Source organism: Marmota flaviventris, chromosome 11, assembly GCF_047511675.1.
Source record: "Marmota flaviventris isolate mMarFla1 chromosome 11, mMarFla1.hap1, whole genome shotgun sequence".
NCBI lineage: Eukaryota > Metazoa > Chordata > Mammalia > Rodentia > Sciuridae > Marmota > Marmota flaviventris.
Genome location: NC_092508.1, coordinates 47442714 through 47470322, shown reverse-complemented (window position 1 = coordinate 47470322; position 27609 = coordinate 47442714). Strand labels below are relative to the sequence as shown.

At 33.7% G+C, this 27609-nt stretch overlaps 1 pseudogene; it reads left to right on the top strand.

The window, feature by feature from the left end:
- LOC114099622 (nucleophosmin-like) overlaps positions 1–27609 on the top strand; it is a 74429-nt pseudogene that overhangs the window by 31575 nt on the left and 15245 nt on the right.

Here is a 27609-nt window from a genome sequence, read left to right as displayed (position 1 = left end):
AAGTACATAAATACTGATGAGATCAGCCAAGAAGAAATATGTGAACATAGGAAAGTGATGTAGGAAAGTTAAATTCTCATTTTTTAATGGTGGAAAGTTAAGATAATGTCAAAGTTAAAATCAAGAAATTGTAGGGCTGGGGATGTGGCTCAAGCGGTAGCGCGCTCGCCTGGCATGCATGCAGCCCAGGTTCGATCCTCAGCACTACATACAAACAAAAATGTTGTGTCTGCCGATAACTAAAAGATAAATATTAAAATTCTCTCTCTCTCTCTCTCTCTCTCTCTCTCTCTCTCTCTCTCTTTAAAAAAAAGAAATTGTAGCATAATTGTACTTGGCAAAAATACAACACTTCTCATTTGTTTATTTTACTCACATTCTATTACCTGAAAAATTAGTTATAGTATTTTAGAGTTGTTTCTGAAGTGGAAAGAGTCAGGCAAACTGAAGATTGTGAAAAAATAAAAAGTATATTAACATAAGTCAGTTAACAAAATTAATCAAAGACCTAGGAAATGCAACAGAACCTATGAAACTCCTCGAAAATAATGTAGGGTTTATATTCCAGAATATAGGCACAGGCAACAGCTTTCTCAATAGTACACCTTAAGCTCTGGGAAATAATGAAAAGAGTTAATAAATGGAATGGCATCAAATTAAAAAGCTTCTAAACATCAAAGGAAACAATTGAGAAGGTGAAAATAGAACCTACAGAATGGGGAAAGAAATCTATGCTTCCTATTCTTCTAACAAAGGATTAATTGACTATGTGGGGAAGAACTCAAAAAACTACACCAAAAAATCAAGTAACCACATTAATAAATGGCCAAATAAACTAAACAGACACTTCTCAAAAGAAGAAAATATATGAAAAAATGTTCAACATCATTGGCAATTAGGAAAATGCAAATCAAAACTACACTGAGATTTCATCTCACACCAGTCGGAATGGCAGTCATCAAGAGTACAAATTAGCACAACCACTATAGAAATTAGTATGGAGATTAGGCATGGAACCACCATATGACCCAGTTATACCACTCTGTATTTATCCTAAAACATTAAAGTCATCGTACTATAGCACTACATTCATACTCATGTTTACAGTAACACAGTTCACAACAGCCAAACTATAAACCAGCCTAGATATCCATCAATAAATGTGTGGATAAAGAAAGTGTGATGGATAAAGAAAGTGTGGTGGATAAAGAAAGTGTGGTGTATAGACACAATTGAGTTTTATTGAACCATAAATGAATTGTGAATTGTGTTATTTTCAAGAAATGGATGGAACTTGAGGCCATTATGTTAAGTGAAATAAAAATAAATAAAATATGTTCAAAGGATATATATTTTCTCTAAAATGCTGAAACTAGGAAAAGAAAGGTGGGGGCAGATCTCAAAGAAATCAAAGGCAGATTAGTAGAAGAAATGGACCTGGTGGGGAGAGGTGGGGAGCAGGGAGAGGGGATAAGCATTGGAGAGTAATATTGGCCAAATTATATGGTTATATTGTGTGCATGTAAAAATATGTATTGACAAATCTCACCATATAATGCACCAATAAAAAATATGAAGAAAAAAATAAGCAAGTTGATTATAGACTTGAGATGGAATGAACTGAATTAATGGCATTGAGGAAAAATTTGGGACAAGGAAAGATATACCATGTTCATGAATTAGAGACAAAATTTTGTGATTTCCCCTAAATTTATTCATATATTGAATGTATACACAAACACTCCAAAAGATCTGGTGGGTGGACACCTTGATAAATTGATTTTAAAATATATGCGATGATGAAGAGAAGAAAGAAGAACAAACAATATACAATTAAAGAATAATAATAATAAATGGAAATTAGCATTTATTGCCCCACCAGATATCAAAAGTTACTACAAAATTAAAATAATTAGAAAAGTGTGCTATATGCAAAAAATTAGAAATCTATCAACGGTGCAGAGTAGAATCCCAGACAACAGCCCCAATATATATGAAACCTTGATTATGTTTATTGAGATGCTATTAACAGTGCCATGGAATTATTGGGACCACCTGATCAGGAGTATCTAGAATGTACAGCTTCCAACCCAGCAATTCCCACAGCCCAGCACTAACATGTCACAGTTCTAAAGTTGCACCCCTCTGCCTCAAGGCCATACAGACCGTGCAGTACAGTGTCGCTGATGCTCCTGAGCTTTCTGAGGGATGAACCTAAGGTTAGATTTCCCTCAATACATATTTGCTTATCTTCCCTCTTACTTTCCAGATGGCTGTTCAAAGATGTTACAGACACAAAAAAAGCTTCAAAAACCTGTCCTTTTATAAAAACAAATTTACACCTAGTAAACAAGGATGCAGGCAGAGACTTTTCTCTCAGATATTTCTTTCTAACTAGGAAAGATCTTCTCACAGGAAAAAAAAAAAAACTGGTAACTCCCCCTGACAGATTACTACAGGTAACTCTCATCAGGAAAACTTCAGCATTACAAGTCAATCCTTGATCACCATGAACCTCTTCTCTGAAATCTTCCATGACCTGTGCCCCTCTTGGGTTATCCCCAGAAACCCAAGTTACTATCCATCTGCTAAGCTCTGTATAAGGTTCAGCCATCTTGCCCCTCAAATCTTTAAGTCATACTGAATGTGTGTGTCTCCCATGTGAAAACACAGAACAAATCTGTATGTTCTTTTTCCTGTTAATATGTGTTGGTACATTTCATAGGCTGAAATTATTGAAACTTCAGAGGGAAAAAAAATTAAAACTTTCCTTAAAAATATATATATATATATATATATAAAACCTTCACATATATATATACATACACACATATATACAAATATGTATATATATATATATATATATATATATATATATATATGAACAGTACTAATTTCCAAAACTATGATAAATTTACTTTTCTTTATACTTTCTGTAAATTATGAAGTTTCTATGATGAGCACAAATCATTTTTATAATCTATATTTTAAGAGTCCTCAGCTTGTGTCTGTTTTGAAATTAGTTGACTTAAATACATCTATTCATAGTAATTAACTCACAGAGGATAAAATTACTTATTACAATTTGTATACAAATTGTTCTGAAATCTTTGATTTTCAAAAAATTATTTTTCAACATTAAATACACTTTAATTGTGAGCAAATATTTAATGAGACAAAAAGCCACTGTGGTTTAGAATGTATGCTTAAAGAAAGTGATAGATCAAGACAAACTAGTTATCTGAATTTAGCACCAGCTCCATATTCCCTGGCCCATCATCACTTCCATTTGAACTTCTGAACATTTCTACTCTGTATCTGAAACCGCAAAGGGTCTTGGCCTGAGGGACAAACCAAGGGAAGCACTTTACAGCTTCAGAGATGCACTGTGGTGCTACCACAGGAACAGCATCAGTGACGACCCTCTATGTGGAGGTTGGACACGCACTTATAGTTGTTTTATTTGGCAAAACCATTTAGAACTTAAGTTAAAGGAAATTAATGCATTTTTATTTCAAGAATGTTCTGAAATTGTTGCAATGCAACATAGGAACACCCAATAGGGCACTCATATTTTCAACATAGCTCAGCAGGAAAATTTTACAAATCAAAGGCACTTAGAAACCTCCTACTTCAACCCCATCATTTTTTAAATGAACCTGAGACTCATCAAGCTAAAGGAACTTGTCCAAGTTCTAATCTTCTCATATTAGAGCCACTGTGTGTCTGACTCCACTACTGTTTAAACACCCAGTGCTGCTCAACTACACAAGCTCAGAAATGATTGTTTATGACATCTAATACTAGTTAAAAGAGAGGTCCTGCCAAGGAAGGAAAAATTCCATGAGATTGCCCACTGGCTAATTATCTATACTTTGGAGGGAAAAAAAAATAATCATGTTTTCCATTTTCCTAAATGGTAAAAAGGTTGTATTTGTATTAAATTTACTTTACATTCATCATTAACTTTTCTACTAAAATTCTATGATTGATAATAGTGGAGCATTTTTTTTTCTGTTAGTGAGCCAAAGTGCAAGCATTACCTCTAGTTAATTAATCTTTACAAAGCAATCCAGCACTGCAACTGAGATTTTAATATGTGAAAAATAACTCATTTTTAGGACATAATTCTTTCATATTTTTTTAACAACCTCTAATTTTAAAAATAGAAAACCAGGAGTCATTCACCTTATGGCCTCACTGTTTTAGAACACAAAATGTCAGTACCAAAGCTAAACAAAACCATTTTCTATAGTCTATAAATGGTAATTGGAAAACAGAAAAATTGTAAAGATATTTATTAACAAATAGGTAAATACTGATTTAAAAAGAAAGATTTCTGTGTTGCTATAAATTCTTCCTTCAATAATGAATGTATAATTTAGAAGTTTAACCTTCACATACTATGGTATATAGAAAAATTACTAAAAAAAAACCCCATGATTTCAAATATTCAACATTTTGAATTATAATAACTTCTAATATGTTGGGTTTTTTTATAATATGTTGTTTATCTATGGTTTATTTTTTATTCAGCCTTGTTCCTGTTTTAAACTAAATATGACTTCAAAAATACATAAAAATATAACAAAATAGTGGAAATTTAAAGATTTAAGAAAAATAAGGCAAAAGTAAAATCAGTTCAAGGAAGTATAAAGTATGAAGTATAAGCTTAGAAGGTAGAAAAAGGAAAAGCCTAAAATATACCGATGTATTTATTCATAGATAATAAAAATCTATGGCTACTCATACTATTAAAAAATTTTACTTAAAAATGCAATGGACCCAATCTCTTAAAATTTTGAGAATTTTTAATTTTAGAGAAACATTCCAATGATTTAAATTGCTTTCTGATTAAAAAGCAAATGGTCTGAAGTTTAATAATTACTTCAGTCTCAAGTGTTTTAATAAAGCCATGTGAAATATTAGATTTTAATTAAAAAATTGTACATGTATTTTAATTCAGGTGTTGGGTATTTGAATGAGTTTAATTGTGTGTAGTACACTTTAATCCGTTAGTCACCTTGTTTCCAAGTTATACCATATTTTGGCATAATCAAGAATCAAAAGATAAAGTGTAATTACCAACGGTGCCAATCATAAACTGAAAGACACAATCCCAAATGTCACAAATCCAAATGTTGAAATTCCAAAAAATGAAAATATTTAAAAATTCTAAAACTTCCTAGAGATCAAAATATCTTACCCTGAATATTGAGAATCTGAAAGCTAAAAATCCCCCAAAATACCACTTCCCACTGTGGAGAAAAGAAAACTACAGCATGGGAAGAAAATCAAAATCTAGGGAAGAGATTAGTGCATTTTCGGTTGGAGGCACGGTAGTTGTGAATTATTGAAACAAATACTACTTCTGCCCCTTCACATGTAGTGCCACATTTGCCTTCAAAAACTACCCTTCTCTAATGAATGCAAATAAAATGATAAGAGCTCAGTGACCTTCCTCTAGAGTTACAAAAGCACATTGAATGGTTAACTCTTGTTGGTTAGGGATTTCGCCATTGAAGATAGACTTTCCGATATTTATTTATCTAACATTAAAAAAATAAATGCATGCTGGGCCCGATGGCTCCACCTGTAATACCTGCAATGTGTGAAACTGAAAAGAAAGGATTGCAAGTTTGAGGCCAGCATCTACAATTCAGCCAGGTCCTGTGCAACTTAGAACCTATATCAAAATAAAAAATTAAAAGGACTGGGGATGTTGCTCAGTGGTAGAGTGTCTGTCCCTGGCTTCAATTCCCAGTACCAAAAGAAAAACGAAAAGAAAAATAAATGCATGTTTCACTTCAGCTAATGGATGGCACTTTTAAAACTGTCTCCAATACTCTTTATCAAATATATGCAATCCTTGCTCCTGCTGGATCTGAAAACTCTAGAGTGTGTCTGCTCATTGATGTATTGATGACTATAAAAAAAGCAAAACACTTCATAAACACTTTCTTGAAGATTTTGTGGACTTTTCAGGGGAAAAAAAAATGGATTTCAATTGAACTCCCAAGTCATCATAAAAGATTTACAATTAGGTGCAATCAAGGCTTCTAAAAGAGAATTTCAAGGTATCACTGTTATATAAAGTGTGTTTCTTTTTCCCATACAGCGCAATGCATTTGGCAGAAAATTCAGATGAGTGGATTAGCCACACATGGTACAACAATGAAAACTTCATTTTAAAAATGCATCTTTTGTCTGCATTGGCATTCCTTCCAACTGATGGAATTTCAGGAGCTTTTCATGAATTAAAGCTGCATTTGCCTGAAGAAAGCAGCAAAATTACTGACTGGTTTGAAAGTAATTATGTGCATGGTTAAGATAAGACACATACTGTGTTGCTATTCATATTGTTTCTGCCAAATTTGTGGTCTGTGTATGAGTGCGGCTGAGTGGATTTCCAGGTACTCAAAACAACATAGAAGCATGGCATGGAAGATCAGAAAATTTAATAGGGAATGCTTATGTCAGTGTATATCAAATCACATAGAACTTCAAAAAGGGCAGCATTGGAAGAAAATGAATGTGAATATATTCTCCAAGGAGAACCTATTTAAATACTGGAGGTATAAATTTTGTAAGACTTTTAGAGAATTCTAATTCATATTAGGCAATTTTTACAAATTTAACATCATAAGTGTGCTATATCACAACCTTGACTTTGCATAAAAACATTGTGCATATGTATAAAAACATTAAAATTCCTGAAAAACGAACAGATATGCTTTTTGTACATCAGCATTAGTGAAAGATAAAATTTTTCAAGATCTCAGCTCTTTGGGTAATTATACTTTTGGTGGTGACTCAGTCATAGTTTTTGATCAATTTTGTCAAAAAATTTAGTTTGTCATAGTATATCATATAACTGCAATTATAAACTGAGTGCACAGAGTTACCAACCACAATGATATGCATTTAAGCATTTCATTTTTTGAACAATTGCTTTATGAATATGCTTTATCTTCTCATGGAATAAAGTCACTATGAAATGTTCTTTTGTATTTTAAGTATTTCTCAAATAAATCTCATTTTTAAAATGTAAATAAATTGATTTAAAAGAGTGTTTTATTATTTTTTACAGAATCACATTTCCAGAATTTTTATCTTGTGGGATTTTAGATTTTAACAATTTTGGAATTTAAGGATTTTGATATTATAGAATTTCAACATTTGGGATTATGACATTCAAGATTGTGTCTCTAAAGATTATGGCCCTGCATCACAATACCAGACCTTAAACTGTACTGCAAAGCTATAGTAACAAAAACAGCAGCGTATTGGTACCAAAATAGACAAGTAGACCAATGGTACTGAATAGAAGACACAGAGGATAAACCCACATAAATACAGTTATCTCATACTAGACAAAGGCACCAAAAACATACATTGGAGAAAAGACAACCTCTTCAACAAAGGATGCTGGGAGAACTGGAAATCCATATGTAGCAAAATGAAAAAACAAAACAAAACAAAACAAAAACAAAACCCTTTCTCTCATCTTGCACAAAACTCAACTCAAAGTGGATCAAGGACCTAGGAATTAGGTCAAAGACCCTGCGCCTAATAGAGGGAAAAGTAGGCCCAAATCTTTATCACATTGTATAGGCCCAGACACCCTTAACAAGACTCCTAAAGCACAAAAAATAAAATCAAGACTGAATAAGTGGGATGGACTCAAACTAAGAAGCTTCTTCTCAGCAAATGAAATAATCAATGAGATGAACAGAAAGCCTACATTTTGGGAGCAAATTTTTGCCACACACACACACACAAAAATGATAGAGCACTAATCTCCAGGATATATTAAAAACTCAAAAAACTTAACAACAAAAACAAACAACCCAATCAATAAATGGGCTAAGGAGCTGAACAGACACTTCTCAGAAGAAGATATACAATTAATCAACAAATATATGAAAAAAAATGTTCAACATCTCTAGTGATCAGAGAAATGCAAATCAAAACTACTCTAAGGCTTCATCTCATGCTGGTCAGAATGGCAGTTATCAGGAATACAGGCAACAATAAATGTTGGCAAGGATGTGGGGGAAAGGCACACTCATACATTGCTGGTGGGACTGTAATTGGTGCAGCCAATATGAAAAGCAGAATGGAGATTCCTTGGAAAGCTCAGAATGGAACTACCATTTGACCCAGCTATCCCACTCCTCAGTCTATACCCAAAGGACTTAAAATCAGCATACTATAATAACACAGCCACATCAATATTTATAGCAGCTCAATTCACAGTAGCTAAACTGTGGAAGCAACCTAGATGCTCTTCAATAAATGAATGGATAAATAAACTGTGATATATATATATATATATATATATATATATATATATATATATATATATATATACACACACAATGGAATATTACTCAGCATTAAAAGAGAATAAAATTATGGCATTTGCAGGTAAGTGGATGGAGCTGGAGAATACCATGCTAAGTAAAGTAAGTCAATCCCCAAAAAACAAAGGCTGAGTGTTCTCTTTGATAAGTGGATCCTGATCCATAATGGGGGGCCATAGGAAAAATGGAGAAAATTTGGGCAAAACTGAGTAGGTATTGGGGCAGGAAAGATAGTGGAATGAGATGAACATCATTACCCTAGATACAACTACAATTGCACAAATGGTACAATGGTACATCATGTACAACCAGAGAAATGAAAAATTGTGCTGCAATTGTGTACAATAAATCAAAATGCAGTCTGCTTTCATATATACCTAATTAAAATAAATTAATTAATTAATAAAAAAAGATTATGGCCCTAACCCAGTTACAAAACAATATGACACAATGGAAATGAAGTCAGTACTTTGAGACAGCTGTACTCCCATGTTTATTACAGCACTATTCACAAGAGCCAAGAAATGTAAAGAACCTAAGTATCTATCAACTGGTGAATATAAAATTACTGATAAAGAAAATTAAGTACATTATTCAATGGACTACTATGTGGCCATGAAAAAGAATGAAATACTGTCACTTGCAACAACATGGATAGAACTAGAAATCACAATGTTAAGGGAAATAAGACAGGTTCAGAAAAGACAAGTAAGTACCAAGTAATCTCACTCATGTGGAATCCAAAGAAGTTGATCTCATAGGAGTCAAGATCAGGATGATTTTTATCAAAGGGAAGGGAGTGTAGGAGGGAGGGAGAAATGGGAAGAGACTGATCACTGTGTACTGTGACAGATAAGAGTAGAAAGTTCTGCTGTGCTATTGAACAGTAAGGTGCCTATAATATCTTTCAAAACAACTAGAAGAAAGGATTTTGAAAGTTGCCACCATAAACAAGTGATAAATGTTCAAAGAGATAGGTATGTTTAGCCTGATTTAAATGGTACATTATGTGTACATGTAAGAAATATCATACAGTATCCCCATTAATACATAAAATTTTATGGTTTTGTGTATCAATTAAAAACAAATAAAAAGTAGAAAAACAAATGGGGTTCCAAATGCCAGTCCAGGTTTGGACTACTACCACCATTACCACACACACACACACACACACACAAATACACACGCGGGGGCTCTCTGTTTGATCTCAGAACTGAACGAAAAGATGCCATTATTTTGGTATTTTTCGAAAAAATAAAATTTGTGAAATTTTGGCTTATGATATAAAATCAATGTCAAGTATGAGTTACTCAACATATAAATATTAGCAATATGAAAACTAAACAAATGCTTACAATTAATGGCTGGTGAATGTATCTGTTTAAAATTAACATACTGCTAATCTGAATCCCACATAGTTTACAGATTAGTACTGCTAGAACTTAAAAATACTTGAGAAGAAATTTGAATTATGAATATTAATTTTCATCCTAGCTCTAACACAACTGTCTTTGTCACATAGAGTTAGCACAGTAGTTCCTTTATTTGTAGTTTTCCCCTTTCTGCACTTTCAGATACCTATCATATGGTTAAAACATTATGGTTCAAACATTTTCAAAAATAATTCATAACTTTTAATAATATCTTAGTACAATATATTTTATAATTATTATATTTTACTATTATTATTCACCTTACTTGTCTAATTTAAAATTATATTCAATCATGAATATGTATGTATGGGGAAAAACAGGGTACATATGGGGTTTGGTATTTTTCATGGTTTCAGAAATCTGCAAAATGTATTGGAAAGCATCCTTACAGATAAAGGAAGACTGCTGTACTTTAACATATTTGGACCTTGATTCATTTATAAAAAGGGTTTGGGTTATACAGTCCAAATAGCCCTTCCTGCCCATAATTTCAATGGAATTATTCATTCTTGCTTCATATTTCTAAGAATAAGATAATGACAGAGTGTGATACACAGCATTTCATTTAAAAAGTCATTGATCCTCATGGCCCTTCCTTGTAAATATCGGGCATGTAATGTTGGTTTAGTGTCTCTTTTTTAAATAATATCCACATGATAGCACAAAACATCAACATCAATTACTCCCTGGTAACTCTACCTGCCTTCTTAGTGCTCATTATCCACACCGAAATGAAAAGCAACAATACCTGTGTGTAAACATCTCTTTGGTTTATTGCTAATGTCTATCAAAATATATGTGACAGATACAAAAGAGAGGGAAAGTAGATAGCTATTTGATATTCAACCTTCTGTCAGAAATTATTCACACCAATTAACTAGAAGGCTGAGGTGTTCTATTTATTTTAAAACACTCATTTTCTAGCCCAGTAGGTTTATAATTTCAGGAAACAGTGTCTATGTTCTGCTAAGCTCTAGTAAAATTATACTTTTCAAATATCTCTAGGAACTCTTATAACATTTTGTTTAAGTAACCATTTATTCATTTGTTCAACATTTAATGGTTATCTATGGTTGTATAAAGAGCTAATAACACTTAAACAAATAAGATAAACTCTCTGCCCTCTGGAAGCACATGGTTCAATAAAAGAAGCAGATAAATAGGCAAATCTTGATAATTCAATTAGTTAATAGTGAGGTGCACTGAACAGATTGAGAAGTACCTGGGTGTCTGAGACTTATTCACACAAAAAAAATCCCTAGCACATAGTCAATGTGCCTAGTACATAGTTGAGGATTAATGATTTGCTGAATGGTAAATGAGTTAATTTTGAACTGACAGTTTAAAAGATGTGCAGAGACCTAAAAACAAAATAGGGAAGAGGCTACTAAATAGGAAAACTAATTTCTGCAAAATTGATTTTAATATTACACTGAAGTATATAGTAGATAAGACCAAACAAGATGGAAACTTTGGCTCCTAGTGGCCATATGTGTCAAGCTAAGATTTTAGTTTTAAGAGAATGGATATGGAGATCGTCTCGTCAGCTTTTCACTGCTGTGTTCAAAAGAACATAAAAGAACAACTTAGAGGAGGAAAAGTTTATTTTAACTCCCTGTTTGAGGGGTTCAACCCATGGTCAGTTGACTCCACTGCTCTGGGCCCAAAGTGAGGCAGAAGGGCATGGCAGAAGGGCATGGCAGATGAAAGCAGTTCAAGACTAGCAAACAGGAAAGAGAGAAAGAACTGTACTCACCAGTGACAAAATATGAATCCCAAAGGCATAACCCCAGTGACTTTCTTCCTTCATTCACAACCCACCTGCCTATGGCTACCACCCACTTAATTCATTCAAGTGGATCAATCCACTAATGAGATCACAGTTTTGAATGATTTGATGATTCCATCCCTGAACATCCTTGCATTGTCTCACACATGAGCTTTGGGGGGGCACCTCATAGCCAATCAATAACAGAATTTAGAAAATCAACTCTAATAAAAGAATTTGTGGAGGAAGTAGATGTTATGCACGTGAGCATTTAAGATTGATGTAATAATTATCCATGCAAAGAAGCCTGAACTACAGCCCTTTCAGAAAGAAGAAACAATTTAGGAGTTGATCATTTGTAGTAGAAAATAAGACTAAGGGAAATATCTAGAAATATTCTTGGGACACTGGGAAAATTCAGCTAATGGAGAATTTAAGAGGAAAAATTTGCACAAGGAAGATGCTATAGACTAATTCATCTCTCCCACAGAATCTAATCCCCAATGTAATAGTATTTAGAGGTAAGGCTCTTTAGAAGGTGATAATGTCCATTTGGATGTGAGATTCTTTGGGAGTTAGTGCCCTTACGAAAGGATTCCCTGAGTAAGCTGTGGCTGTGGCTCAGTGGTAGCACACTTGCCTGGCATGTGTGAGGTACTGGGTTCAATTCTCAGCACCACGTATGAGTAAATAAAATAAAAGTCTATAAACAACTAAAGAAATTTTTGAAAATAATAAAAAAGAAAGGGCTCCTCAAGAATTTTCTGGCCAGTTCTAACTTATGAAGTTACAACAAGAAGACAGCTTTAGATCTATCAATCAGAAAGCAGGACTTCTCCAGATACCAAACCTGCCAGCACCTTGATCTTGGACTTCACAGCATCAGAACTGTGATAAGTAAATATGTGTTGTTTATAAGCCACCCATTTGTGCTATTTCACTATAGCAACCCAAAAAGATTACGATAAAAAGAGACATGTACGAAAATAACATACTGAGTTTTGTGTAGTGTCTTGGAGTATACTCTGAAATGACTATAGAAAAACTAGATATGGAAGTCAGGAAGAAAAACTCTACTAAAAACAAAAAACTTGGAACACAGTGGTATTTTTTGCATAGTGTTTGAAATTGTGGTCATTAGACATGACCTTAGAAGATTATGGAAGAAAGAGGGCAGAGAATAGGACTCCAGGGAATGTTAAAATGTAAGACAGGAAAAAGCTAATAAAACAGCAGAATATGAAGAGGCCAAAGAGGAATGTAAGAAGAACGAGAAAATTAGGTGTTTTGAAAGAGAAAGGCATGCCAAAAAAAGAAATCGTCAATAATGCAGAGTTCTACAAAAGGTTAATTAAGATGAGGAGAAAAGCCAGCAACATTAATTGATTGTGCCTGTAAATTCATAAGCTAAATTATTTACATAATTTATCTCACTGACAATTTAAAAAATCTTGGGTTATGTATTAGTTCAACCATCTTACAGTCAGAGAATGGGGGATCAGAGAATTGTGACTTCGCTAATAAGCCAAGAAATGGGGTAAAAATGGAAATCAAACACATCTTAACCTAGTTCTCAAACCCTCTTTTTTTAACCAGCACAAATAGAAACCAAAAACAAACAAAAAAGAGGACAAAAAAAAACTAAGATTCCTAGAAAATTAACGTTTTCATACACTACTCTAGAATGCAAAGATGAGGATAGTAAGCTCTCTTACTTATCAAGTACAGGACTAGAAACCAAATAAAAGCTGTGTTCGTTTGCCAAAGGCAAGAAATCCTATATGTATCAAGAGTACCAATTTGTCTCTGAAGGGGCCCACATTTCTAGCATTCACAGAGGAAATGGGACGCTCATATTTGGGCAAAGTACAGTCATTCCACCAAGTGTATGCAACCATGCCATGCTACTTTCTTCATATACTAACAAGTACCATTTAAAAAAAACAATTGCCCACATCCACACTCTCCAGCCACCAATTCTCCACTGTCAGATTGTATTTTTCTCAGGCTTGTGTCCCTTCATTTTTCTTCCAACTCAAATTTTATAGTTATCCATTATCTACAGAAGGGTAAATTTAAAATTTAAAAACAGGTACAGGGTGAGTATTTCTAATTCAAGAATCCAAAACTCAAAAATTTTTGAGTGCCAATTAGGGAAATAAGTGGGAAATTCTGCACCTGACCTCATGTAACAGGTCATGAGCAAAATACAGGTATTCTGAAAATATTGAACATCATTACTTACATTTCTTCTGAAATATAAATGAATTTTATGTTTAGACTTGAGTCCCATTCTCAAGATAACTCATTAAACATAAGCAAATATCCTAAAATCTGAAAAAAAAATCCAAAATCCAAATCTTTTTCTAGGCCCAAGTATTTCATATAAGGGATCTTCAACCTGTATTCAAATCTATTCACTTCTCAATTTCATCTTCATCTTTATCATACCCAGAGATAGTCCATCAAACTGAGTTCACCTCCGATCCATGCAGACATCTGTGTTTGCACTCAATCCTCATTCCATTTCCTTAACCTGAAATTCCAGTTTTCCATGGCTTCTTATGTATCCCCTGCTAATACTTCAAAGCCTTCCTCAATACCATTTCCTCCTTGGAAATATTTTAGTTAATTCACACTACTGCCTACTGGCAAAAGTCCTTTGGATAATCACTATTCACGTAACATAATTAAATGCTTGTTGAAAACATAATTAATTCATTAAAAACATAATCATTTCTTTAATGGTTCTATACATGTATTAGAGGGCCTCGCAGTGAAGTACAATGAAAATATTGTAACCTAAATGCCCAGTATTCACGTTCCAAACTACATTTTGCTGTGGCCTTAAATGTAGTTAAAATTCATACTGATAACCTCCCCTTGGGCCATTTAATATATTATTAAACATTTGATTAATTATTCTATAGAAGCATGCTTTCTACATAGCTCTCAGCATTTCACAGGTATAAAATACTTCTGTGAACACCTTTTTATATTTAAACATTAAATATCAAATGGATAAATTTCCAAAGGTGTTTTTTAAATTTCTTTAACATTTACTTAGGCTCTGGAATAATTTTCAACTCAATGGACAATACTATCTTTATGATAGCTTACTTTCTTTACCTTGGAGAAAGTTTGAAAGAAGAGCAGGTTTGTGGTTCACTGCTTATAAGCTGTTCAAGTGAAGGTGAAAGAGAAAGGTGTGGGTGTGGGTGTGGGTATGGTACTTGGAAGAGAGCGTGGTTCAAGATTGAAAACAGATGAATCACTCATACTGAAATGGTACTGAAATTACTGAAAACAGAAGTCAGTGGAGTAATTTCTATGAAAAGAAATATGAAGATTGAAGGAAAAAAATATCTGTATGTTACAGTTTGAGGAAGGGAAGAAGAAAAATATCCCATAAAATATATACATTAGAGAGGAGAAACAATAGAATTCTGCTAATGGCTTACAAGGGAAGAGAAAATTTTGACAGACAATAATTAACTATTTCAAATACTTCAGAGATGTTGGGGAGGATAAAATCTAATTGGGCAAACATTGGTAACAATATACACAGTGTTTCTTGGAGTGGTTTAAGTGAAATCTGGATAAAAGTGAAATTGTGGGGCTAAAGTGAGGGTCTAAAATATGGGCTACTATTTGGAGAAGATAAGTAGCCAAAGAAAAATTAAAAAGAGCATTATTCAAAGGCATATGTTATGTAAAGGAAGATTTGGGGTTTTATCGTTGTCTTTGCTAAATTCTCTGCTTTTGTTTTGTTATTGTTAGGCTGTTCTCAATTTCATTTTTATTCTGATTATGATATATATATATATATATATATATATATATATATATATATATATGATCTTCCAATTTTCTTCTTCATCAGTCCCCAATACTTTCATTTCTACAGTACCTCTGAGACTAATCTTGTGAAGGTCACTATAATCTCCATGTCATCTCATATCAGAAATTACTTCTCTGCCCTTAGAAATTTGAAATCTGAGCCGTTTTAAAATAGTAAATAATTCTCTCCTTCTTAATATGCTTTTTGATCTAGCTTCCATGACTTTTTTCTGTTTTCTTCTACCTCACTTGATAGATCTCTTTGTTGTCTCATTCTCCTGAATGAGCTTACCATTCTCTTAACCTCCAAATGTTGAGAGTACTCCCGTACTCTATGTACCTCTAGCTGATCTCTGTGTTCTCCTTAACTCTATGAAGTCCTATGACTTTAAATACTACCTCTCAGTCAATAACTCTCAAATCTATATCTGTGCTGGACTGCTCCCTTGAATTTTTAATCAATACATACAACTGTCTACTTGATGTCACCATTGGCTATCTAGTAGGCATCCCAAATATTGTATGCTCAAAGAATTCCAAATCTTCCATGTCCCCTGCGATACATTCTCCCTTTGCTCTTCAGTTCCTTACCCCAACCTTCGTGTCTCCTCTGTTTCAATAATTGCACTATTAACCATTCACTTGCTCAAGACAAAAACATACAGCCATCCTTGATTTCTCATCTTCAATCCTTAATCAAACTCTGTTAACCCTGCTTTTAAAAACATTCTCCTATTTCATCTATATTGGTCCCCCTCCACTACTAACTAATCCAGTCCAAGCCAATTGCAACTCTTACTAGGATGACCAAATGTCCTTTTAATCGCTTCCTGGCTAACACCCACACCCCACTTCAATCCATCCTCTAAATGAGTCCAAAGAATCGTTGAATATATAAATTCTTCCCCTGCCCTGCCCATTGTGCTTAAATGAAATTTAAAACATTGTATTTAAATTCTTTCCTTAAAGCCCTACACCACTGAAAGGATCTCCTGTCTACTTTGAGACTTCATCCCATGCCACTCTTTACCTTGCCTAATATATTCTGGCTTCAACCTCAGTCTACAACCACAATACTAACTAGTCTCCTTTGGAATATGCTGTCCTCTAAAATTCAATTTGTAGACTTTTTTCTTGTTATTAAACTTTGTCTATCTTTACTAAATATCTTATAAAAATAATCTTTCAGAAACTGTATACTTGGTACCATGGACAAAGTTACTCAAATAAAGAAATCACATTCATAACACTACCTGCAAATGAAGCCAGTATCTGATTAAATTTATGATGATGTGCTGTTCTTCTACAAGTTCTGTTTGTCTTCTGCAGACAAACAAAAAGTAGAAAAATTTAATGATCATGTAATATAAGGTCCTATCCCTGCTTCTTTCTAGTGTTTGATGGTGCCACAAATGTCTGAAATCTTTCTGGGAAAGTTGTATTTCTTTGTGTACTACTATGGCCAGAAGACACAGCTTCAGGGCCTTCAGTGAAATCGCATCTGTCACTTAATAGGTCAGGTAACCAATATGAATATATCTTCTAATTGCTGACTATGCCCCTTTTAGCCATTGCTCTGGCCTTTCTAAATCAAGCAGTACCAGTTACAGAGTTGTCAATCCAACTTGCTCTATTTTCCACTCTCATCCATGTGCTATGAAAACAGGAAAACTCATTTAGACATGACTGCTCTTGAATTATTGTGTATAATTCCATTAACATCAACTTCAGAATATGGATTCCCCACTTGTATGTATACAAATACAATTATTGATACAACCATATTTTAATTTTAATGAAAAATATTCACATGCCCCTCCTGACATTCAAACAGCCTTGGGTTATACTGTGTGTAGTGATTAAGACTGCCACTAATTAATTATACTACCTATGTGGCTAAACCAAACCAATTTAATGATCATTCAAATTAAGTTTATCAAAAAATCCCAAACTGGAGTTAATGGTGCCCTTCAAGTTTTGTTTGTTTGTGAAAGAGTAGGCAGAGAATGTCTCTCCACTGGAAATGAGGATGGGTATTTTGTCCCATGATTTCCTCTATAACTATTGGTAAGAGGATCATAGATAAAGTGGTTACTCTAAACTCCCTTGCAAAGGTTATCATGAATAATAGACTGGACTTAGATCATACCTGCCAGAGTAAAATGTGACCTACTTATACCCTTAGGATTTATACACAATAAACTGAATCCAGGACTGTGGGAAGCATAGTTGAAGACAATGCTGCAGGGTGACATAACCTTGCTACATGGGGTCCTGTCAAAAATAACTATCACTAAAGCTATCTGAAATAAATTGAACATATTTGGTCTCAGCCTTTGTCTATCATATTAATAAGAGTGGTCAATTGAGTACACATGCATGGGTAAATTTAACTTGGCCAAGAATATTTAGGACAGAGGAGATTTATGGGAAAGATAATTTGCCATGGACTCTGATTAAAAACTGCATGCTCTTTCCAAGGATTCCCTGAAGACAAGGTCTTCATTTCTCTTTAAGACAAGGTCTTTATTTCCATGGCATTTCTCAAGGTTTTGTTTTCAATAATCAACCCTCAAGTATGAGGTAATATACCTGTAATTCACTGAGTAAGCTTAATATAAAATAGGTGTCTTCACCAAGTTCTTTGTTCCTGAGCTATAGCATAAACCCACTGCATAAATAGCATCCACTTAAGGCCTTTAAATTATCCCCTTGAGATTTGGGAACAAAGGGAAATGATGCAAAAATGATGGCCATGTTGCTTGCTATATCATGAGTAATAAAGTCCTTTATCTCAGACCCAGACATTTCATGTCTTCACATCTTCCATGAAACTGAGACAAGTATGCATATAACCTAGTGGCTTGTAAGGAGAATAAAATGAAATCCCAGAACCTGACAGTATCCACTGTTGGGTTCATCGTTTAGTCAAACATGTGAGCAAATTCTCAGAGTCTCTCCCAAATGCACAAGACAGTACATTGAATCCAGAATCTCTGGATAGTGTGATAGATGATAGATGGATGCATGGATGGATGGATGAATGGAAAAGGAAAAAAAGAAATGCCCATTTCATTCTCAAATTTCTTTTAATGTAAGTTGGCAAAACCTAATCATTTTAGCAAAATTTTTAGTATCTCCTCATAATTCATCCCTATGACCTTCAGGTCTTTGATATAATTATAAGTCTAGAAGTAATAAGGCTGATCATAATTCTCTGCTAGAAAAGTTCATCTCAGATAAGTTCATAATAGGTTCTTCAAGTAAGGGAGGCTTTTACTGGCAAGGGAATCCCAGTGGGATTTGGAAAACTACAACCTAGAAGAACCATTCATGGAAGAACATTCTTGAAAATGTAGTTTTCAGCCTCAGAAAGGACGAGTGATAGTCCTGAGTAGACAACAGACAATCTAGCACAAGTTGTAATAAACATTAATTTATTGCATATTTTCCAATCATAGTAGTCAGATTAAATTTCCCTCAAAGTGTGGCCCTGCTCTAATTCATACAATTTGAATTTCTTTGGCCTCTGTTATGGTATACATTTAAAAGTTTAATAAAATGCATTTTCTTGAGATTAAGTTTTTTAAAAGGCACAGAGAGAGAACATAGAAATTTAAGTTCCTGAGATCTAAACCACAAAATAATAACAAGAAGAGACAAGAGAACATGATATTGTGAAGACTAACTACAATTTTGCATAAAGGTAGACTGAATGGAGTAAAGGGGGAAGTTGTATTCTGTTTCCACAATAAAACAAATAAAATAATTTCTTATTTAATTGTTCCAATAAAATTATTGGTTTAAAATTATTGGATCATCTTACAGAGATAAATATTTATTTTATTTTACAATTATGCTTTATTCATTTGAGCATAAAAATAGACAAATTTACCATGATTCTCATGCTATTAAAGACAATTGTGTTTTTAATCACACATATTTAAATTCCACTTTTCTCCTTTCAACAGTTAGTAGTTTTCCTCATATTTTTGTTTAGATAAATTTCAAATGGTTGAGTTCATTTTTTATAAAATGAACTGAAAACAAGCATGATTTTTTTTCTTTTTCAGTATATTGTTTAATAGCTCTTAATTGTTAGAGGTCAATAACCTGGAAGGTGATCACTCATTTGGGAAAGCTAAATCTGTGGGTGTGTTTGTCAGCAATATGAAAGAACTGCTGCAAGATGGGGTTGTCACAGACACAAATCTACAAAGTTGAAGTCCCTAATTCCTTTCCACTAGTTATTAGAAGAGATTCCAGGACATACAAAAGAAATTTTAATCCCCAAAGAAAATTCCTGGGCAAAATTGCCTGAATGCTCTGAAAAAGATATCTTGGTAAGGAAAAAGAAAGGATTAAGATAAACACCAGAGTTTCCAGAACACAATCAGAAGAGCGGAGAGTAGTAATCCCCTGTTGATATATGATAGGAAGCCCTGATTCAAAGTGCCTTTCAAGATACAGGCACTATGAACTGAATTCATTGCAGACCATTATTTACCTGTGCTCTGCCTGTAAATGTATTATGTAAAAACTAATGATAAAGATCAAAAAATTCAATCTTACTGACAGTGCCTAGGGATGATGCCATAAGACTCTGCTGGCAACTTCATCTTAAAGTTCTGCTCGCAATTGTTATAAATTTTCACACATAAAAAAAAATACTTTAGTGCTGATATTTTTCAACTGGTCTCTTGGTGATATGGTAAGAAAGACTGAGAAAAATCTATTCAACTCTTTTGTATATTTCATCTGGTAAATATTTATTATTTCCTGATATTAATCCATAAACATGTCACCATATAATTCTTTGTACAGATCAAAATACATTCCCTGGGACCTAGGATTAGATACATTCTGTAAGCACAATAAATAGTATTTAACACAACAGAAAATAAAAAATAGAAGAGCAAGCAAGAAATATACAATATCAGGTATGATAACATATATTCACCCAAGTCACACTCTTAAGTAAAACATATTTATCTTATAAATGTATTTTACCCCAATCTAATAATGTCACATCAAGAATGCCCTTAAGCCCAGCTAAGGAATACATTTACTTGATATTTAAAATGTTTCATCATCATTCCCAACTGACATCTTACCTAATGTCTAAAATTTCACGGTCAAAGTTTTTCTTTTGGATGAAAACATTTAAATTGTTGAAAACACTACATTAAATCTTCTTAGACCTTTACCCTTTAATGTAGAGCTTTTATTTGATTTCTTTCTGTAGATGGAACTCAAAGTGGCAAGAATGTGATGTCAGGTGCTGTGGACTTTACTCTTTTTCCTCTCTGGACATCACCTAATTTTCCAGGTTCTTCTCATTCAGAATCCTAGGGAGAAAGGTCTAGGGAAACCTGTAGGGTTATTCCAAAAAAAAGGCAAGTTTGCAGTACTAGGTTTTCAGGTGGCTTATGAGGAACCACAGAAAGATTCAATGGGTTTATACAATGGTTTAAGAGGTGCAGAAGCAAAGATTAGATCAAGAAAGAGTCTGAACAAATTCACCTGTCATCCCTTTCAATTTCCCTTGAAATAATAGAATATATATTTATATATGTGTATATAAATATATATGTTATATATTAAATTACAATGCTCAAGCCTCATTAGTCAATACTCTTTTCTAATGTGTCAAGGAAATTAAAACCCATCTATAAGCACTGCTGATGAAAGGGAATTACAATGAATACTAGGAAGTAATTGTGTGAACCACAAGATGCTTATTAATTATCTGATGTGGATTTTATACTAACATATATTACTCTGCTTATGTTTAGCTGCCATCAAGGAAAAATTTGTTTGAGTATAAGTACTTGTAAATGTTTATCTGACCATATATTAAAACTATACACACACACACACACACACACACACACACACACACACAGGTACATAGTATATGTCACTGTGTTGCAAAATTCTTATATTTATGGTAGTATAACATATCTGAAGATAGCCTTTAAAAAGTTAAAAATGCATATTGGAATTCTAGAGCAACCAGGATACCAGGATATTGTTTTCAACCAGTAGAAAGATAAAATTAGGTCTATACAAAAAATAATTGAATCTTCATATCCTCCACAAATATTTTCAAAAATGAACCATAGACACAGGGATAAGAGTGAAAACCATAAAGCTTATAAAACACAAAAGAAAAATTTTTTGAGATTTTTTTGTTAGGCAAATATTTTTGTATGTAGTACAAAATGAATGAACCATAAACATGGGTAAATTGGACTTCATCAAAATTAAAACTTTTCTGGTTCAAAAGAACCTGTTCAGAAATAAAAATGCAAGCCAGAGTACAAAGTTAAATATGTTAAGATTTGTATAAAGAATATAAAACCTCACAGTAAAGGCATATGTACCTTAATTCCTATGGCCCAGCATATCACATCAGCTTTATAAAGGAAAAGATATTTAAAACCCTTATATAAGTAATAAATATATAAAGAAGGTAAAATAATATAATATTTACATGACACATTATAACTTGAAATTAGAAAGTTTGGGAATTAATATGTAACAAAATAAAATTAGACCTCTCTCACCCTGCAGAAAAACCTGTGGATCAAGGACCTAGGCATGAGACCTGCACCTACTCAAAGAAAAAGTAGGCCCAAATCTCCACATGTCAGCTGAGGAACCAAATTCCTCAACAAGAATCCTAAAGCACAAGAAGGAAAATCGAGAATCATAGTATCCAGAGAATTAAAGTCAACAAAATTTATAAACTTTGTGGATTTATTTTTATCCATTAAAATCTGACACTGTATGTATGGTCCATGTTAGTGGCATACTTTGCTCATAATAGCGTCATATTACCCTGAAAGCTGTTTCTATCTGACTCACTTCCAGGAAGATAGGTTGGGTAAAGAATAAGGTCACATGGCTTAAAAGCTTTGCATAATGAAATGCATAAAGATTAGCAGGCCTCAACACACCATCACATTGGCTTAGGAACCAATTTTCTCAATAAGACTTCTAAACACAACAAGTAAAATCAAGAATCAAAAAATGGCATAGCATCAAACTGAAGAGCTTTTTCACAGCAAAAGAAACAATAAAAAATGTAAACAGAGAGCCTACAGAATGAGAGAAAATCTTTGCCACCTGCTCCTCAGATAGAGCATTAATCTCCAGCATATACAAAGAACTCAAAAAACTTAACACCAAAAATAACAACAATAACCCAATCAATAAATGGGCAAAGGAACTGAACAAGCACTTCACAGAAGAAGAAATATGTTCAAGTCAACAAATACATAAAAAAATGTTCAACATCTTTAGTAATTACAGAAATGCAATTATCAAAAATACAAATAACAATGAATGTTGGTGAGGAGGTGAAGGAAAAGGTACCCTCATACATTGCTGGTGGGACTGCAAATTGGTGCAACCACTTTGGAAAGCAGTGCAGAGATTCCTCAGAAAACTTGGAATGGAACCACCATTAGACCCAGTTATCCCATTCCTCGGTATATACCCAAAGGACTTAAAATCAGCACATCAACATGTAGCAGTCAATTCACAATAGCTAACCTATGGAATCAACCTAGGTACCCTTTAATCGATGAATGGATAAAGAAAAAAAAAAAAAAAAAAAAAAATATATATATATATATATATATATATATATATATATATATATATAGAATTTTTACTCAGACATAAAAAAGAATTAACTTTATGACTTTTGCTAGTAAGTATATGGAACTGTAGACTATCATGCTAAGTGAAATAAGCCAATCCCCAAAAGCCAAAGGCCAAATGTTCTCTGATATGGGGATGTTGATTCCCAATAGGCAGGGGCTTGTTGGGGGAGAGTGGAGGTTCACCAGAGTGGATGGGGGTGGGGAAGTGAAAGGAAGGGAGAGGAATGGGAATGGAAAAGTTAGTAAAATTAGACATAACTCTCCTATGTTCCTACATGAATACACGAACAGTGTAACTTCACATCATGTACAACCACATGAATGAGAAGTTATAGTCCATGTATGTATAATATGTCAAAATTCATTCTACTATCATGGATAAATTAAAAAAAGCAAATAAAAATTTTAAAAAAGAAATACTGGGAATTAAATGTTCTAAGACTTTGCAATAAAATCTTATCAAAAGTAGCAGGAGTAGTGCTTGTCCTCTATTTCTTGCCATGTAATACTATACAGCATATATATCTTCTCTGTGCCTTGAAAATGGTCATATTCTTGTCTATGATTGGATTAGCTTCCACCATTTCATCCTTGTATTTCCAATGTCATGAAATATTCCTAGCTGTTCTCTTAATATCAAGTTTTATGGCAGTCACTTCCTTTGGACCATCTCCCCCTTTTTATCATGACGCATTTCCCCATGATTGTTAGTAAGTTTATACCAAGTCCCTCCACTGCATATCTAGAGTCAATATTCCCAATGTCAGCCATTCTCTCTGTATCTACATTTATGTTCCATTGAAATTTCTCTTTCAACATAATCATCTTTTGCTTCTTGCTGCACTTTCTTTTTGACTAGCCAATTCCCCCTTTCAAGTATCAATTTGTATAAAATCTCATCACAAGTTTATCAATGGTGAAAGAAAGACTATGCAACTCCACAATTTTCATGGCTTGAATAAATTGCACAATAACCAACCACCAAGAGACTTTGAAAAAGGTGGTATAACTGGTCACTGATCATAAAGTGAATCTGTTATTAGGTATTGATTTGTGGACTGAAAAGCTAATAGTAAAGTTGGTAATTAATGCACAGCTAGTGTTCTGTGGGAACTGAAATTTGAACTGCTTTGTTGGGGAATTGTTGTTATTTAACTAAACCATAGCAACAAAAGAGCATATATATAAAATAAAATAAAGTCATTTTTTAAAGATGAAAAAAAAGAGAATATATATTGGAATTGTCCCCCCCAAAATCATTATTTTTAATTACTTTGAATATCTATGGCTAGCTACATTTTAATATTAACTATTAGAAAAGTTTTAGTACATTTTTATAAGAGTTTTTGTTTAAATTTTTTTTTCAGTGCCAAGGATTTCTGTAGGAATTCTGTGATTGGGATTCGGGTCTACAAAATTCTTGATGATGACATGCTTGATAGTTTCTGTGCAAAGACACAGAATGCCTGGCTGCTAGGTAATACTGGTGACAGGGAAACTCCTGTGCAAAAGCAGGGATGCCTGGCTGCCATAGTATTCATTGTCCTTCACAGGTTTACCCTGTTTTCCAGACCTGGGATGCCCAGCCATCTCCCTCTGAGCTAATAAGACAACTATGCAGGCACTATCTGGTCTCCATGGTGATGCCCCAGAGAATAGGGGCCCCATGTTTATTCTAACCTGAACCTTATCTCAGTTAGCTAGCACTCCGGGTTAAAGAAATACTAATTAGAATGTAGTCATGGTAACGGGAGGCATCTGTTCTTTGAACTGAAAAACTCCCAGGCAGGGAGGAGCTGACACTTCACTTTTGCACTTCTTCACCACTTCACTTCACTCCTCTCCACTCCTCCTGTCTGTTTGCTTGTACTTTTGTGTCTGTGTCTGTTCTTTTATAGGCCTTCTCCACATGTTTTCTCCACAGGTGTTCCTTTACAGATTTGCATTTCTAACTCACCCCCATTATTTTTTACATAAAAAAAAAACTTGGGGCTGGAGTTGTGGCTCAGCGCTTGCCCCCACATGCGTGAGGGAATGGGTTCAATCCTCAGCACCATATAAATAAAATAATAATAAAAAAGGTATTGTGTCCATCTACAGCTAAAAATTCTTTTTAAAAAAAGAAGAAGTTTACAAAAAAGAACAGAAATAAACTTTTATTGTATTAATCCACTAAAGTCTACTATTTTAAGATGTATTCTATTTTAGGACCTACTATTATCTATTTATAGAAATTGGTACATTAAAGTTAGGTGTTTCTAGAACAAAAACAAAATATATTTTTGTTCAATAGTCAAATAATAAGTGGTAAATAAATAAAAATCAAAGGCTGTAAGAAAAAAAGCCCAGGCTATGCTGGGCAAATATTTAGTAAAAATATCATCTGTGATGACTTGTACATGAGTTGCTATTGCTGTGTTATTAATCACGGCAAAACTTTGTAGCTTAAAAAATAATAAGTATGTGTTTTGTCTCATCTCAAAGATTTCATGGGTCATGAATTCTGGAGCAGTCTGGGGTTTCTCATGAGGCTGTCATCACATATCAATGAGTTTACAGTAACCGTGGGATGGAAAGGGTGGTAGAATTTGCTGCTATGTAACCAACCATTGGTTCTGGCAAATTGGCTCTCGCCACTTGGGCCACTACATAGGCTACTTGAGCAACCTCTGACATGTGGCTATTTTCCTCAGAGCAAGCGATCAAAGAGATCAAGGCAGAAGCTTCATTGCCTTTCATGACCTGACCATGGAAGTCACATCATATCACTTTCCTGGTATTCTGTTTTTCACTTTCCCTCAGATTGCTCCAATTACTATAGAGAGAATAAATAGGAGGGGAAGAAGATTGAGTCAAAGATAGAAAATTTGACTCTTTTTTCTTTGTTTTTTCTTATCTCACTCTTTTTAAAATATATATATATATATATATATATATATATATATATATATATATATATATATATATTAGTCTTTTTAGTTATACATGACAAAACAATCCATGTTGACATCATTTTCAAGCATGGAATATATCTTGTTCTAATTCAGACTCTAGTACCACTCCTTCCTCTTTCCTCTCCCCACCCCCTCTGTAGATCTTTCTGCCATTTGCCCAGAGTTATTTTTCAACTAATTCCTTGTGGATGTACATGATAGTGAAATTTACTGTGGTATGTTCATATATGAACAGAGGAAGCTTATGTCATATTCATTCTACTGTCTTTCCTTTTCTGATCCCCGCTCCCTTTCCTTCATTCCCTTTTGTCTAATAAACCGAACTTCTAGTCTCACCCACCCGCTATTTTGAGTTAGCTTCCATGTATCAGAGAAAACATTTGAGCTTTAGTTTTGGGAAACTTAGCATGAGAGTCTCCAGATCCATCTGTTAACCATCTCTAATTTCTAGAGATATTGAACATTTTTTCATATATTTGTTGACCATTCGTATTTCTTCTTCTGAGAAGTGTCTATTTAGTCCCTTCGCCCATTTATTGATTGGGTTATTTGGTGTTTTGGTGTTAAGGTTTTTGAGTTATTTGCATATCCTGGATATTAATGCCCTATTTGAAGTGCAAGTGGCAAAAAGTTTCTTTCCACTCTAGGATCTCTCTTCACACTATTGTTTCCTTTGCTATGAAGAAGCTTTTTAATTTGATGTCATTCCATTTATTAATTTTTATTTTACTTTTTGTGCATCAGGAGGCTTGTTAAGGAAGTTAGTTCCTGAGCTTATATGATGAAGTGTTAGGCCTATATTTTCTTCTAACAGGTGCTGGGTTTCTGGTCTAATTTCTAGGTCTTTGATCCACTTTGAGTTGAGTTTAAGTGCAAGGTGAGAGATAAGTTTTACTCTACTACATATGGATTTCCAGTTTGCCCAGGCCCATTTGTTGAAGAGGCTTTCTTTTCTCCAATGTGTTTTGAGCACCTTTGTCTAGTATGAGATAACTGTATTTTTGTGGATTTGTCTCTGTGTCTTTTATTCTATATCATTTGGTCTTCATGCCTGTTTTAGTGCCAAGACCATCCTGTTTTGCTACTATAGCACTGAAGTATATTTGCGATACCTCCTGCTTCACTCTCCTCACTAAGGATTACTTTGACTATTCTAGGCCTTTTATTTTTCCAAATGAATTTTGTGACTTCTTCTTCTATGAAGAACATCATTGGAATTTTGATGGGAATTGCATTAACTCTGTAGATTGCTCACTTTGACAATATTAATTCTTCCCATACAAGATCACGGGAGGTCTTTCCATCTTCTAAGATCTTCCTCAATTCTTTCTTTAATGTTCTGTAATTTTTACCTTTTTTGTTAGTTTGATTTCCAAGTTTTATTTTTCTTTCTTTTTTTTATGAATCTATTGTGAGTGGGATTGTTTTTCTAATTTCTCTCTCTGTGGATTATCATTGGAGTACAGGAACATGATCCTGCTACTTTGCTGAATTCATTTATGAGTTCTAAAAATTTTCTGGTGGAGGTTTTTGGGTCTTCTAAACATAGAATCATGTCATCAGCAAACAGAGGTA